This window comes from Pteropus medius, unplaced genomic scaffold (genome assembly GCF_902729225.1).
Source record: "Pteropus medius unplaced genomic scaffold, Ma_sr-lr_union100, whole genome shotgun sequence".
NCBI classification, from domain to species: domain Eukaryota; kingdom Metazoa; phylum Chordata; class Mammalia; order Chiroptera; family Pteropodidae; genus Pteropus; species Pteropus medius.
The window spans coordinates 9,583,900-9,600,235 of NW_024352786.1; the positions used below are offsets into that span (position 1 = coordinate 9,583,900).

The following is a 16,336-nucleotide window of genomic DNA, read 5'->3' on the forward strand; positions in this document are numbered from 1 at the left end:
GACTTCTCAGACCCCATAACCACATGAACCAATTCATATAATAAAAATTCTCTTATATTTACACATATATTATTGGTTCTATTTCTCTGGAGAACTCTGACTTAGATGTGATCATATGTATTATTCTTTTTTATATATTGCTGAAATAACCATTTTTGTCACCATTCTGTTAAGAATGTTCATGAAGAATATTGGTCAGTAATTTTACTTTATTTCTAATGTTTTTATCAGGCTTTGGTATCAGAGTATGCTGGTCTTCTAAAACAAGTTTTTGGAAAGAGTTTATTTAAGATTGATATTATTTATTTATTAAGTATTTGATAGTATTCACCAGCAAAACTATCTGGCCTTGAATTTTTCTTTGTGTAAGCATTTAGATATAAATTCCACTTCTTTCATTGACATGGGGCTATTCAAATTTTCTTTTATCTGTGTCAGTTTGGGAACACTATATCTCAAGAATTTTTTAAATTCTAAACTGTTAAATTCATTGCAAAATTTTCTCTCAAATATCTTTTATTCTTTTCATGTCTGTAGCCTCTTTAGTGGTATTTCCTCTTTAGTTACTGATATTAATAATTTGTGTTCTTTTTTTTATTCTTGATCAATTTATTAGCATTGGTTTTATCAATTGATAGGAGGCTGAGAAAATAGAGATGATGCACATTTCAGAGAGCTTTGGCCTACTTGTGATGTAAGAACAGACATGGATTGCTTCCAAAAACATTTCTACTAGAGGGTCATATAATGAAATATTTATTATATGTAAAATTATGCAGTTATTTCACAGCGCTTTTCAATTTACTAACCCATAGATGATAATTCATGAGCACCTGAGTTACATGGTAAAGGAAACAATCGAGTTTGACCAAAACCTAGCATTATAGCATCAGGGTTAAGCAGCATATTCTAGTGATTAAGAGCTAAATCCCTGGAAATCAGACAGACTTGTGTTTATATCCTGGCTCTAGTTACTGCTAGTTGGAGACTTTAAACAATTTATCTTACTTTTCTAAGCATCTAATGTTGTTAGAATTAAATAAGATGGTACATGTAAAGTATTAAGTACAATTATTGGCTCAGTGTGCTCGAAAATTTTTTGACCATTATTCCTTTATCGCCACTATTACTAGCCTGGTCAGAGTTAATCTTAGATAACAGACTTGGGCTTATTTGTGGTTTTTTTCCTCCTGTTGTATTGTCTCAAGAGTTTTTACTTCCTGTCCTAAATTTTGTAAAATGCTGCTCAGCATTACTTTAGCAGTATTTTAGCTGTAAGTTTTCTCCAGAGAAAGTTTTGACATCCTATAGAGTGTTGTCCTTGATTAATTAAAGAGATTTCTGTACTATTTTCGTTTGCATACTTCTTTGTGGGTGAAGGGGTATTGCCAAGACTTTTTCCATGTGCTCTTGAAAATTATTTAAGACTAAAAAAGACATTAAAATATAACCCCAAGCAAACAGGAAACTGACTTTTTTTTTTTTTTTTCGGGAACTTAGTCAAAAGCCAACTTTTGTGGTTTATGTGAAGGTTCCTCCCACAAAGTTCAGAAATTCACCTCACATCTTCAGTCTCACACTTTCCTCTTTTTCCAGGCTACTTGCAAAGGTACCACCATTTCTTTCACTTACAGAAGCTGATTCTGCAGATACCTGCACAGATTTTTTTTTTCTTCTTATAAAACAAAGGGGTTTTTTTGTTTGTTTTTGTTTTTTTCTGAAATGAAGACAACCTCATAGAATACCAGACAGTCAACAGTCATATTGGCTTCAGGCAACTATAAATAATTTCCGCAACCACAATTGAATACAAATACCTAGCACACTGTTTATGTAGCCTATTAATCATTATTTAGTCAAGGGAAATGTCAAGCAATAAATAAGCCTGGATAGAAGATGCATCTTTTGTGGAGAAATTCTTTTGGCTTATTCTATAACTCTTATTCTATAGCCATCATATTTTAGGATGAGACCGTTAAGCTATTCTTTGAATTCATGACAAGTTTTTGACTTTAAAAAAAATGATACCTGGGCAATTTTATTTGGAAGAAAAAGAGAACTCGATGTGCATAAACATCTACTTGTTTTTCTCATTGTAAGTTCTTTTCCCAACTTTAAATATATGTATTTATATGTTTTCATGTGATGGTAACCTGGGTATATATATTGTTTTGTGTTCTGTTTCTCACTTGCTACTACATTCTATATACATTTCCATGCAATAATACAACTTATATATTTGCCATCATTGACTAAGGAACATTCTATTATGTTAAGATAATTTAGTGTGCTTAGCTATTCTCCTATTGTTAAGATTTTGGATTGTTTCTTATTTTTAGCTGCTGTAATAAATATTGGGCTAATGGGGACTTCACTATCTAAATTATTCTCCCTGCTTTTGGGATGTTTCCTTTGTATATATTACAAACAGCTCTACATACCCTTTGGGAGAAATAATTAGAAGGGAATATTTATTTTCAGTTAATTCTCTGTAAGTAAATTTTACTTTGAATATTTGAGCAATGGTTACTTTTCATAACCATGTTTCATACTCTTTTTTTTCAACCTATGGGGCATTTCAGAATCCTAGAGTCAAAACAAGAACTTTGGAAATAACTTATTCAACTAATAATTATTGTACACTTACGCACTAGGTATGATGCTAACCCAGGCCCTTTTCTCTTTTATAAATGAGGAAAGTGCCGCCTGTAACAGAAACTCTGGGAGTGAAGCACTAGTATTTTGGTCTTATATTTAGATATGACTTTTTGCTTTTCCAAAGTTTTACCTTTAATTATTACCTATAATTACCTCATTATATTGTCTCAATGGGATAAAAGAAGACCTATTTTCTGTCTTGTTTTATTTTGTCTGGTTTTACAGATGAGGCTCAAAAAACTTACAGAGCTAATCCAAAGTCGCAGAATTAACTCTTGGTCATGCCAGAATACAAACTTGTATAGTGACTTTTCCATGATTCTGTCCTCAAGATTATGCAAATCTTCCAAAATTAGAAAGGTAAGCCAATTTATATGTGTGGGGATGCAAATTATATGCAACTTTTTACAACTGGATTACAAACTCTTAATCTTCCCAGCATAGGGTCCTATCATTTCAAATATCTGATCATTAAAGACATTATTTTCTGATAGATAAGTGGGCAAGAGTATAATTTTAAAATTCACTTCAAAAAGTAGGTATTGGGATTCCTGTATGTGTCAGGCACTCTTCTTAGCACTAGAGATTCAGCAGTAAGCAAAATAGACACATTCCCTACCCTCGTGACCAAATATAGTGAATTAAAATGTTAGACCCTATTAATGATCAACTACATACATAGAGAAAAATGACAATCGTTATTGCTGTACTTTTTATTATTATTGTATCAGATTAGTTTTTTAAAACAAAAAGAGAAAGCAACTCAAGGCCTGCAAGTTTGTATGAAACTGGTACTTTCATACATTACAAGAGGAACTGTGATATTAGAATCCCCTTCTGGGAAAGAAATTGTGCAATATAGAGAAAGCCTTAGAAATGTCTATACTTTTTGATCCAAAATTCTCACTTCTGGAAATCTTTTCTAACAGAGAAAAACTATGTGCAAAGATGTTTATTTTAGAGTTCTTTATCATAGTTAAAAAAAAAAAAGATTGACAAAGAACAATGAAGAAAAACATGAGGCATCCGTATAATAGAATAAAAACAAGCTTTCAAATACAATATTTATAAATAGTTTGTATAAAAAAGACTATATAAAATAATATTCAGTATCATCTAGGAGGAGAAATACCAAAATAATAACACAATTATGGATGTTTTTTCTCCTGTTACATTTCTTAGTACTTTCTAGATTTATACAGCAAGATTTTATTACTTTTATAATCAGAAGAAAACTTTAGCCCTCCCCTCCCCCACAATAATGTGTTAGCTGCAGAGATATATTTGTCTTTGTGGATACACAACACCGAAAATGCCAATGGAAAGGAAAGAGTACCAGAGGACGTGTAAGAAATGCATTTTATTATTCTCAGTTGTCTTAGATTTAACTTTGAATGGTTTCTCTTCTCTCTTTTATCTTATTCTTGCTGGACTTACATATCACAGAGTTCCCAAAAGAGAATTTAAAAATTAATATTGGATTAAAATTTCATCCTTTTGCCTTATAGACTGGATTAGAACGCACGTTTGTATGTACTATGTGTACCTGGGGGTTCCAACTCAAAATCTTTGCTCAGCTGGAATTGTTCTCTTATTCACTAAGCTTGCTGTGTCCATTATCCCACCTTGTTCTACAGCCATAGCCGTCCAGGGAGGGGAGAGATGAATTCTGGCAAAGGGCTCAAGAAAACCTACTGGAAGAACAGAAAAATTTCTAATTCAGCCTTGTCTTTCCATAGCTTTTCCCTGAACTGCTTGTGGGTTTATCTGGACAAAGCACATGGCAAGGTCAACTCAAGAGTTAAATTTGGCCAGGTCAGGAGTGTGTTGGGGAGTAATGAGAGAAATTGAGGGGAGAGAGGGAGGCGGTGAGGGGTATTACGATGCTGACCAGCTGTTCTCAGGGCCTTAAGATACTTCTGATGACCTGATCCTCCTCTCCTTCGTCACTTCTGCTTGTCTTGATGCCAGATGCCATATGGCTGTTAGAATCACTGATTTAAACAGAATGAAACAGTGGAACGAATTTTGGCTACTGATAGAAATACCACCAAGTATCAATCCATTGCTGATCTCTGCTGAATCCTTAAAGAAAAGTCCTTAGTAAGCCACTTTTTGTTTAACGTTGCCATTTAGTTGAAAATATTATATTACCAGGAAGCCTTGTCCCAAAGGGTTTCGCTTACATTTATTTATTTATTTATTGTATTATTAATACATGTTTTTATATATATATATGTGTGCGTTGTTTACCAATTATATTTAGAACACAATATTACATTATATTGTACTATATCATGTTGCATTATATTATACTAAATAAAATCTTTAAAGTGAAACTAATGCAGAATGCCCACATATTTTCTAAAAGAAAATATTTAATTCAACTCAGGACCCTGACACTATACAAAAGCTCTGTTTCTCGCAAGTAAGCTCTACTGAAATGTTTGTATTCAACTGAAAAAAGTACTAGGAGGAGGAGCAGGAAGCCATGCGCAAAAATTCTGGACTGGCTAAACAGCCGTAGAATTTGAGGAAGACAGTTTCTGTATCTGTAAAAGGAGGGCATTGAATTGAGAGACCTCAAAGTCCCCTCCCAGCTCTCTGCACAGGGATGGTGTGCCAGGCTTCCAGGAATTCAAGCATCAGCCATGGTGGTTACTAAAGAAATGAACTTCAGGGGTCAGGCTCTCCACTGCGCCTCTGTCTAAATGTGTGCTGTGATTATGGGAGTGTGTGTGTCCATGACTTCAGGCAAACACAAGTGTTCTAAGAGCTAAAAATAGTGAGACACTAGGGACAGATAGGACCAGATAGAAAGAAAGGATGGTTCCGGGTTGTAAGCAGGGTCAAACGTCATGAAACAGAAATGCAGCATTAAGAGAAGGTACCCTGACGCTGCTACTTCCTCCCTGAAGCCAGCCTGGGGCAGACCTTTACTCTGTTATTCCTTAGTAAGGACCACCATAATCTGCCATCACTAAGAGTAGCCAGTCCCTTTATCTGCCACCATTCTGAGGCTGCGTCAGGATAAAAACAGCTTCCAGTATTCACAACTGGACCTTGAAACTCCAGCAGCAAAATACATACAGCCTTATAACAGCTTATCGCAACAGTTATTCCTTTGTTTAACTGGCCCTTTCTGGGCACCTTTCTATTGCCAGGAAGGTGTTGGGTGGGGATGGAGGCATGAAGAGGACAGAGTCCCTGCCCCAAAGGATATCCACACCCAGTAGCAAGAGCCTTACACATAATTATTAACTGGCTTCTCAGTTCTATAGGATTTACAATGTGTAGAGTCATCAAAGACACGGTCATATAATACCTACAATGATGTTTTCTTATATCCATATCTTGCCTCCCAGGCCAGTTACTAAATAATTATCTTCCAGTTTGAAGCCTACCCTCCTCTACTGTGATGCTGCAGCTGGCTTACTGCAAGCCATATTTCTGCTCAGCCAGCTGGCCCCACGTTAGATTCTGCCAGAAAGAGGGCTGAGGGGACACTAGGCCTCCCAGAGTCAGGGCCCCGGACTCCTCTGAGCTCAGAGACACCAACACCAGTAAGCACCCACTCTCCAGAAGCCTGGATTTCAGGGCCTGTCCTCTCAGTTTCTAAGTTTTAACAGTTGCAACCTCTTCCCTTCGTTTCCACAGCTCTGAGGTAGTAGCTGCTTCCTGCAGTTGCTACCTCCAAGGTACCCTAAGACTTCCCTTTCTACCCTCGCAGTTACCTAATGAATAGCTTCAAACGAGGGACCTGGTTTCTGTCTCCTGATAAGACTCTGTCAATGTAAGAGCATCCAAACCTGTAGACAATTTTTATAAAAATCTATTTGAGCCAAACAGAGGGTACACCTGGAAGCAAGATCTCAACAGACTGAGATAAATGCTTCTCAGAAGGGCAGTTTTCAGCTTCTTTTATGCACTTGGAATTAAAGAGGGAATGTAAGGAAGATTACATGAAGATGAGAGAAAGCCAGGCAGGGATCAGATTACAGGATCTTTAATGAGATGATATGTTCTCTGGAGGGTGGTTTAGCTTCTGAGGGGTCTGAAAAAGACACCTCAAAGGTTAATCTAGGTGGTTTTACTTCTGAGGGGTATGAAAGGAGGCATTTCAAAGGTATGTTAACCTAGATGCACGGGAAAAATGGACAGGGCTTGCTGAAGGCGAAGACAACCTTTTACTAAAGAAGTTATATGCCTGGGGCGTGACTATGCTCCATGACCTGCCCAGTTAGGAATTTATGATCAGATCACTCCATGAGGTTACTTTCTCTTAGAGCCCTTTTTTTGTCCACAACTCCGAGAATCCTCTCTGGTTAACTGACAGGCAGCACAGGTAGTGGAAAGTGCCATGAGCTTGGAGTCGCCCGGACCTGGATTTGAATTCTGATTCTTGGAACCTAATTCCCTCCAGCCTTGATTTGCTGGTATTAAGTTGGGATTTCCAGCTGTTATGAGGATGGCCAAAGTGCTTGGTACAAATGTACTTCTCAGTGATTAGTAACCATTATAATTACCAGACTGTCAGCTTCCAGGGTCAAGGCCTAGCTATGTCTTGTGTATCTTATCATTCCCAACAGGTTGTATCATAAATCTATTTACATGATCTATGCTTAATAAGGATCTGTTGAATGAAAGAAAAAGTACTTAAAATAATTGTGGCTCAGTGGCATAATTAACATCTACTAATATAACATGAAACCTTTGTGGTGGTCAGGTTTTGTCTTAAAGTTATGGTTTAAAAGATCTTTTAAAGTTGTTATTTTTAAATGAGATAGAATGAGTTTCCAGGGGATGATGAGAAAAGAAAATCTATGTCATTCATTCTTCTACCAGCCTGGTGAATCTTAGAGACTGGGTGATAGGATGTGGGAACGTACCACTTCTCCCAGAAAGTGGCAGATTTGGTGCATGAGTGACATATTTGTGGCTCCTTCCAGCTATACGGTAGACACTGGTTTTGTTTTTTGTTTTATGGTACACTTCATAAGGAGAAAAGATTTTGACTGCTCTTATACAATTGGTGACATCTCTTCTGAGTCTTGAATTCAGGACTCTAATGTAAATCCTGCAAGTGAACAAGGTCCCACGTGTCCTGGGCCTTCACAAATTGATGTGGATAAAAGTTCCAGCCCGGAGGGGAGAACAAAGCATGTATTCTTTTTAGCACAACAGCTAGAGAGCCACCCAATCTGGGTAACGGCTGTGTACACAAGAGGAGGAGGAAGTCAGCCGTGCTTTCTTGTTTTGCATTTAGGGTTACTTGGAGCTGGGCCTGATAAAGGTATTTGTGTCTAAGTCTGGAAGGTGTACAATCCCAGCCAAGACTTCCCCAGTCCGAAAAGCCTGAATGGGAATGTGGAAGAACTCAATTCATTCCAGAGCCTTTCCTCTCCACAAAAGCCTAAAACTTCTGCAAAGAAAAAAAGAGCTGCACAAGATTCCAAATCATTCATCTCTCAAACAAACCATGAATCTTACAGGAAAGCAGGCCAGGGGGTGGGGATGGGAGGTTTGAGAGAACCAAAGCTCGCTAGCATCTTGAGACGGCTTTCCTAGCCTCAAAGTACCTCTTTATTTCTTTGTAGAGGGTGGTGACTCCTAGACACAGGAAAAGAGATTGGCAGGTGCAGAACCAGAGAACTAATCATTTTGTTTTCAGAAGACTTTTCTTGTCTTACCTACTCTTGGGGAGCTCCAGTGCCGTGTCATCCAAGGAGCCTTTTTTGAACATGCTCCCTTCTCCTAGACCAGGGAAAGAGCTCCTGAGTGTCACAATGAATATGCAGTCCCACTCTAGGCTGTGTGCAGGCTCTGCGTCTGCTCTCCTATAGACACACCCACGCGCACACACACACACGCTGCATGAGAGAGAGAAAAAAGAGACTTTCAAGAAAGAAAGAGTGAGAGAGAAGGACAAAAGATCAAAGGAAATAAAGGAAGGAAGGAAGGAAGGAAGGAAGAAAAGGAGAGTGGAATGGAGAGGAGTGGAAAGGGAGAAAAGATATAGAAAAAGGAAGAAAGGAAGGAAGGGAGAGAAAAAGAGACAAAAAGAGAAAGAGAGATAAAGAGAAAGAGAAAGGAAGGAGAGAGGAGGGGAGGAAAGAAGACAAGAAAGAGGGGAGAAGGGAGAAAGAGAGAAAGACAGAAATAGAGAGAGATAGAGCAAGGCAGAATCATTCAGAAACCAGAGTACGATCAGGCTGTGTGAGAGCCTGTCTTTTGTAGAGATCATTGCTACTACATTGACTAAGATCATCCTTTCTCCAGTTGATCATTCTTCAGGTTGGAGGTGGAGTGCCTGAATTGTCTGCAGAGAGCATCTGGGGAAATAAGACTCAGTCACCTAAGAGGGGAAAAGGCTTTGACTGTGTCTCGAACATTCATTAGGCTGAGATGTGTCAGTCACCCTTGCTATGCTAATTAGGTGCAAGCTAGAGGTTTCCTCTTGGCCCAAACAGAGGGCTGGTGGTGGTTTTCTAGGACCCCAGGCTTATAAACAGGTAGAAGTGGTAGCCTTCAGTGAGTCAGGGCCACAGCACGAGATGGTGGTGAGAGGAAACCCACAGACTAGCCTAGATGAAAGATCCTGTCAAGCTGGAGGGAGCCTTTAGCTGATCACTATGCCTCAGGCAAGTTCAAGGACAGCTGGTTGAAAGCCAGGCAAGGCACAGAGGCCTGTGTGCCCTTTAAGTTGAGCCTATACATCCTCTGCTGTTCTTAGCTAGGAAAAAAAAATCATTCATAGCCTAGGCATGATGAATAAACAATCCAATTTCTCCGTTCTGTCAGGGGTCTTAGGCTGAGGAGTCAGCTGAGCACTGTTCAGTCCCAGTTCCTTCGTTAGCTGTCGTGTGACCTTCGACGAGTTAACCTCTCTTAGACTCCATTTCTTCATCTATAAAATGAGGATATTAATCATATTCAATTCTCAGGTTTGCATGATAATGAGGATCAAATAAGTTAATAGGATTGTAGCAGAAACTGCTGTCTACCTAAATATTTATTCCCTCTTTCTTTTCTAGTAATGGATTTGTACATGGTCACATGGCAGCCTGAAGTAAAGACTACATTTCCGAGTAGCTAGTTGTTCCATTTCACTAAATTCTGGCTGGTGACTGACACATGGAAATGCGGTGGTCACCTTCTAGAGAAGGTCCTTAAATTGAAAAAAAAAAACAAAACCTTCAGCTTGAGGGAGCCACAAACAGCCCCTAAACGGCCTACCTCTGGATTCACTACAAGAAAGAGGAATGAACTAACTTTTGAAAAAAAATCCGTTTTAAGGGAGTTTTTGTTTACTTATTGTTGAACTTAAACCTGAATAGATCTATACAACATGTAGTGTATGTAGCACAGTATAGGTAAAATTATTTCTTTTTAAGAAATACACACACACACACACACACACACACACACACACACACAGTGTGTGTGTGTGTGTGTGTGTGTGTGTGTGTGTGTAAGATCTCAAAAAAAAAGACATAAAGCAAAAGGACCAAGAGAGCCAAAGAGAGAATGTTAGCTCAACCTTTCCGGGCTTTGGTGCCTCCCAGAGCTTTGTGAATGGGACAAGAAATACAGCCTTTGCCAGGCAGAAGCTGGGACAGGAGGGAGCACCCAGCGGGCCTCTCTTTATTTCCCCTGCTCAGTCTCCCCTGCAACCAGCAATATGATCTGGAGAAGGGGAAAAAGAACAAAAAAGAGTCCCCGTGAAACACGCACACTTTGGAGGTAAGTAGAACTGGGTCTGCCTCCTGGCTTCTCCAACGACTGGCTGTGTGGCATTGGGCGGTTACTATCCTCTTGATTCCCAGTCTCCTCATGCTAAAATGGAACATGAAATAATACAGACTCCACAGTGTTGCTGTAGGACTTAAAACATCAGTCAAGGTCTTCCCACAGTGCCTAACACATTGTAAGTATTTCGTAAACGTTTAGAAATGAAACCTGAACTTCATCTTTTATCAGTCCCAGCCCTAGCCCCAGGCTTCCTCCAGACCCATTTACTAACTGTCCCCAGGATGGACTGTCTTGTCCCAATGCTGTGCTTTTTGCTCACTAGGTCCCTACCTATGACTCCATTGCTTCTCTCTGTCTATCCTTGCCTTTTGCAAAATTTTGAGGTGGCTGTAGGCTCTTCTTGACTTCCAGCCCTGGGTGATCTCCCTCTCCTCTCAACGCTGCCAGCATCTGATGTCCAACCACTCATTAACGTTTACTGCCTTGTCCTGGCATTTCATTCTGCAGTGCAGGTCTCATCTTGCCAGCCGCACTGTAAGCCCTGCAAGGGCGCAGATCGTGACTTTTCCACCTTCACATCCCTTCAGCCTTTAACTCAGTGCTGTGTTCAGGCATCAGTGAAGACTTGCCGAACAAAGAAACCAAATCCAATTACCCAGAGCCCTCTAACTAATTTATTTTTCAGAATCCTCTTTGAACCTATATGTTCTCGTTGTTTTTCAGTGTTCCTCAGAGTTCAAAGCACTTTGACAGTGGTTCCTTCCATTATATCATCAGGAGCTCAGGAAACCTTGCATCGAAGGTACGTCCAGCTGCACAGATCGCTTTGCTGACTTTGGTCAGTCATTGGGCATAAAGGGAAAAGGTGAGAGGCAACTTCTTTTAGGAGAACTCCATCACTCCAACCAAATAAAAAGAAAATAGAAAATGTTTGATGGGTAGTGAGTTGATACCACTGTTTGGAATTTGGGAGCTCATTTATCTTTTGAAAGAGGACTATTGTAATGTGGCCCAACACCACTCTTTTGAATATGCGAATGCATTTAATTTGTTTTTTTAAACAGATCTGCTGGATTTGTTTTAGATGCATGTGCTTAATTTGCAGGCTGCCCCCAATGCCTCAAGAAAAGAAACAGAACAGCAACGGGCACTGATTTGGTAGCCTCTACAGCGTCTGTTCTCTCTCAGGAGTGGACGCACTGCCTTCTCCATGCAAGCTGCAAAGGCCACAGGCATGTGAGGTCATTCCAGCTGCCTAGTGGGTCAGAAATCCTACACAAGGAAATGCTAGTGCCATCACTATCTCTTTGCAGCAGGTGATTTCAAGACTCAGTTGGGGGTGCTTATTAAAAATATAAATTCCCTGGTTTCTAATCCCACTTCCCACCCCAGTGATTCAGTAGGTCTATGGTAGGACTCAGGAACCTACCTTTTTACCAAAACTTCAAGTGATTTTGATGCAGGAAGTGGTACATGGACTTCACTTTGAGAAACACGGCTTTAAAGGAAAGACACGTGTTCTCTTACAGGACTCGCTACTACCTTCTCTTTTGCAATCTTCCCACTTTAGACATGGCAATAATGATGTAATAATGAGCTAGTAATCTGAGTTAAAATGTAGACAGAGCAACAATTTGAATATAATTTTAGAGTAGAGATCCTCTGATCCTGGAGAAGTGGGTGGCCGGCTCTGCTAAGAGTGCCGGCACTAAAGGGTAGGTGAAAATGCTTTTGGGGGGGAGGGGAGAGGAGAGGGGCAGGTCCTGGTGGTGTTCCAAACTACGGAAGAGAGAAGTATATTGGCCACCAGCTGTTCTAGGAGAGTGACTCATCAGCCTATGTGGCAGTAACCGAGGCTGGTGGAATGACTCTCTTGGCTGTGGGGGACGATGGAGGAGGTAATGGCTGTGGTTGGAGAGAGCAATGCATTCCATAGGGGAGCTGGACCTCCTGCACAGATGCCAATCTGTGCTGTCAGTCACCTTGGCAGCAATGAAGAGGGAGAGGGAGGGGGCAAATGAACTGTCTCAGCAAGACCACGGAGGCACCATTTAGTCACTGTTTAAAAGTATTAAAAGCCCTGTGTTCGGTATTCCTGGACTCACCCTTGCCACCTTCTCTTCCTTGCCTCTAAATCCGGTTACTAAATCTGTTTGCATCTAAACTTTAATGTCTTCTAGGTATCCCCTTTCCCATGACCTGTATTTTACCACTATCACACATTTTCCTCTTCCTGCACATTCCCACTGCTATCTCTCGATTGGACACAGTAGGACTTACCCCGTCGTCCTGCCGTCTACCTCCCTGCTTCCAATCCTTTCACGTAGCCATCAATGTGTTCTCTCCAAAAATGAAAATCTCAGCACCTCATTTCCTTATTTAAAATCCCCAGCTTACCGTGGCTCAGTGGTTCTTCAAATTCAACGAACCCAGAATCCCTTGATGAGCTTGTTAACACAATGCTAGATCCCATCTGGAATGTTCTTCACCCTTCCACATTTCCCTTTTTCTCTGCTGAATTACTGACCCTACAGGTCTTGGTGAAGCCTTCTTCATCTCTTCTCCCGCATCCTCACACCACCTCTACCATTGCCATCACCATTATCATCACCAACATACTCTGAGTGCTTGCTATGGTGCATCTCATTGAATTCTCACCACCACCACCAATAAAAACCCGTCTGTGATGTAGGTACCATTATTCTCCCCATATAATATAGATGTTGAAAGCGGGACTCAGATAGGTTCAGAAATCTGCCTTAGTCACACAGCTAGTAAATGATAGAGCCAGGATTCAGTCTTAGCAGCCTGACCCCTGTCCCTGGGCGGCTAAACCCTGCAAGTTCTACTTCATCCAGACAGGATTCCTTCCTTCATGCTCTCAGAACACTGTTTCTGTCACTTACATCTGTAAACACATACAACAGAATGTGAGATCTCACTTACCAGACTGTGTGTCTTCATCTCTGTTTCCTATGCCTAGTACCCAGAGGGCACTCGATCAAGAGTGATTAAATAATGGACTACTTGAGCTAGAGCCTTTGCATATGAAAAATAAATTGTCTGATAAAGTTTTGGGTCATAGGAAATGAGAAACTTTCCAGAAGATAACTTAAGTTCCTTATAATATACCAACTCAACATATAGGCATCATCTTATGTTATGGATACATAGGTATCCCTATGATGGTAAATATAAATGCTACACGTGTATCAGTTTATATGAGCGGAAACCCTGAGAAGATTGGAGATCCTAATAACATTTCTGCCATCTACTCTTAGAAGGTCACCGTTTTATCCATTTCCATCTTGATTAAGCTGATTTTTTTTTTTTTTTACTTATTCACAGTGGAGGGAGTTTTTTTACCCCCAGAACAGCATGAAAGCAAAGGTGTCCACAGGGAGTTTTAGTTAATATCTTTTCTACTGGCTTAGAAAAATACCCTAGGAAGTCAACATTTTAAACCAGAAGGAAGAGGAGGAAGAGGAGGAGGAGGAGGGGGAGAAAATTACTAGGGTACAAATTTCATGTGTATTGGAACCACCATTAAAAAGATAAAATTCATTATTTTCTATATACAAATCCAAAGTGTAGGCAAACATCAACTTTCCTTCTCTGTTTCACTGGGAAAGAAATCTCCCCTGCTGCAATTTTTCTTTCTCAGGTTAAAAAATGACAGTTTTGGTCCAGAAAGGAAAAATGAGAGAATGTTACACCCCGGAGTAAAAGTGACCCGTCAGCACTCAAAGTTATTCCAGAACTTGTGCATGCCTCAGAAGCTTCTCTTCAATCTCACTCTGGGCTGAGGGTCATGAAATACCAAAGGTATTTGTTCTTTTTCCATCTGACTTCAAGGTCCTTGTCAAAAGGCAGCACAAATTAACAGGCACGTCAAATTGAGTGCCTTGTAAAGGCACCTGAGAGCCAAGCCAACCACCTGCACTGTTCTGGAAGGCAGAGATATAGTGAAACAAAACAAACCAAAACAAAACCAAACCAAAACAAAACAAAACAAAACAGACAAATCAGCTTTCTCCTCCTTCAGTAGACATTTAGTTCTCTTACTACCAACTATACAAATAAATTCCTGTCCTCTCAGGCAGGTTTTGGGCAGAGGTGGCACCATCTTTGGACCCAGGATGCCCCATTGTCTAAGCCTGTCTCTTCTTCCTCCCCTTCACTGTCCCCCTTCCCAAAACACACACAGACACACACAGACACACACAGACACACACACACACACACACACACACACACACACACAGAGCTTCAGAGACCTTCCCTGACCTGCAGAGTCTTAGAGTCTGGGGTCCTTCCTTGTAGGCAATATGGAGCTTTTACTTCCTTTAGCCCAGGGGGCATTGGTGACCTCTTTCTGTAACCCCTTGAGGTTGGTTTTTTTCACCCTAGAAGCCAGTAAGCACAAATCTTTGCAGAGAGGCGTGGGGTTCTAAGTTCTCCGGTAGCAAATAAAAATGCTTTTCCAACCCAGGCCTGTTAAGGACACATGGTCTCAGACATTTCCTGCCTAAGCCTCAGCAGCTTTTCTCCTCTTGCACATATGCTCCCCCTACTGCCAGCCTCTGGCAATGCACCCTTGGGCTGGGGGAACCCGGACCGCCCAGCCTGGCCCTGAGAGAGCCATGTCCAAGGACTGCGAGGAATTGCCAAAAAATTAAATAGAAGATCCTTAAGAATTCTGTCATCGCTCTGGTGAAGGGCCCAAGCTAAGCCTTTTCTTTATGTCTCAGGAATAAACTCTGTAATAAAAACGGAATAAATAAATTCTCCCTGAATAGAGTTTTACCAAATAAATTAAATTTAGACTTCTCCCTAAGAGTTAAATAAATGAAAAGAACTTTAGATTTGGATTCAGAATCAGGGACTCAGATTTATATTTTGCTCCCTTATTTCATGAATGACCTTAGATACTTATCGTTTTAAGCTTCAGTTTATCTGTAATTTGGGCATAATGATATTGCTTAACTCCTAGTGCTGTGGAAAGTAAATAAAAGGATATGAATGTATGAGAAAAGTATTCTATAACATAAAGATTTAATGTAAGTTATTATTTCTTGCTCTTTCAATCAACACACACACACACACACATACACACACATATACACACACACGTACCTTTTCCATATATCTGAGTGGAAATGGTAGTCGAGGCAACATAAACCCCAAAAAAGGAAGTAGAGCAAGGAAAGCTCAGTCACAAACAGGAAGTAACAGAAATGCCACCAGAAAAATTGGCTCAGGCAAAAGAAAAAAAAAAAATTCCTGGGTTAAGTTTTTAAAGATCAAATTAGATTTAGTTAATGATTTGGGGTATTGCCAGCGTGACTTGACCCCCCAAGTTAGGGGGTTTTTCGGAGATGATTAGGTAATTCTTTTGACCTAGATTTGACCTCACAAATAAGAATTCTCACTGGGCATTTTAGGGTCTCTGCCGTGGATTGCCTCCTGCCTTTTTAAATGTAAGTCTCTCCTCCTTTTCCCCTGTGGCAGCAGGAGGGGCCCAGCACAAGGCCGGGAGGAGCTGATCCTCCCCCCGCCCCGCCACCTCGCCTGCGCCTTGGGGAGCCGCCCTGCAGCTCCTCTCAGATTACCTCCTCCCTTCCTGGCTTCACAGGCCTGCCACATTGTAGGTTGGCTTCTTGAAGGAATGCAAGAAAAGCACTCCAGTGACAGCCACACAAAGAAGTTTTACAATGCTGAGGATTATGTCAAACTTTCTTTCCAAATTTCTGTTAAGAGGAGACGATATCCTAGATATGTTTTTAGGGGGTGGCGGGGGTGGGGGGGGAAACTAAAGGGAAACAGAAAAACATGTCAGGACACATCTGCTGTTTATTTTCTTGCTTTTCCTGCCTCATTCTTGAAACGTCTTTCGAAAATCTTATCATTTGTCTTGTCTCTTCCT

The 16,336-nt window shown here is 40.4% G+C and overlaps 1 long non-coding RNA gene across 1 annotated transcript in view; it reads left to right on the forward strand.

Moving 5' to 3' along the window:
* LOC120591128 (uncharacterized) overlaps window positions 1-9,824 on the forward strand; it is a 67,918-nt gene extending 58,094 nt beyond the window's left edge. The window contains exons 3-4 of the long non-coding RNA XR_005649840.1: window positions 2,884-3,018; window positions 9,693-9,824. This is a non-coding gene — a long non-coding RNA (uncharacterized LOC120591128). The remainder of the gene's footprint in view (window positions 1-2,883; window positions 3,019-9,692) is intronic.
* The last annotated feature ends 6,512 nt before the right edge of the window (window positions 9,825-16,336 follow it).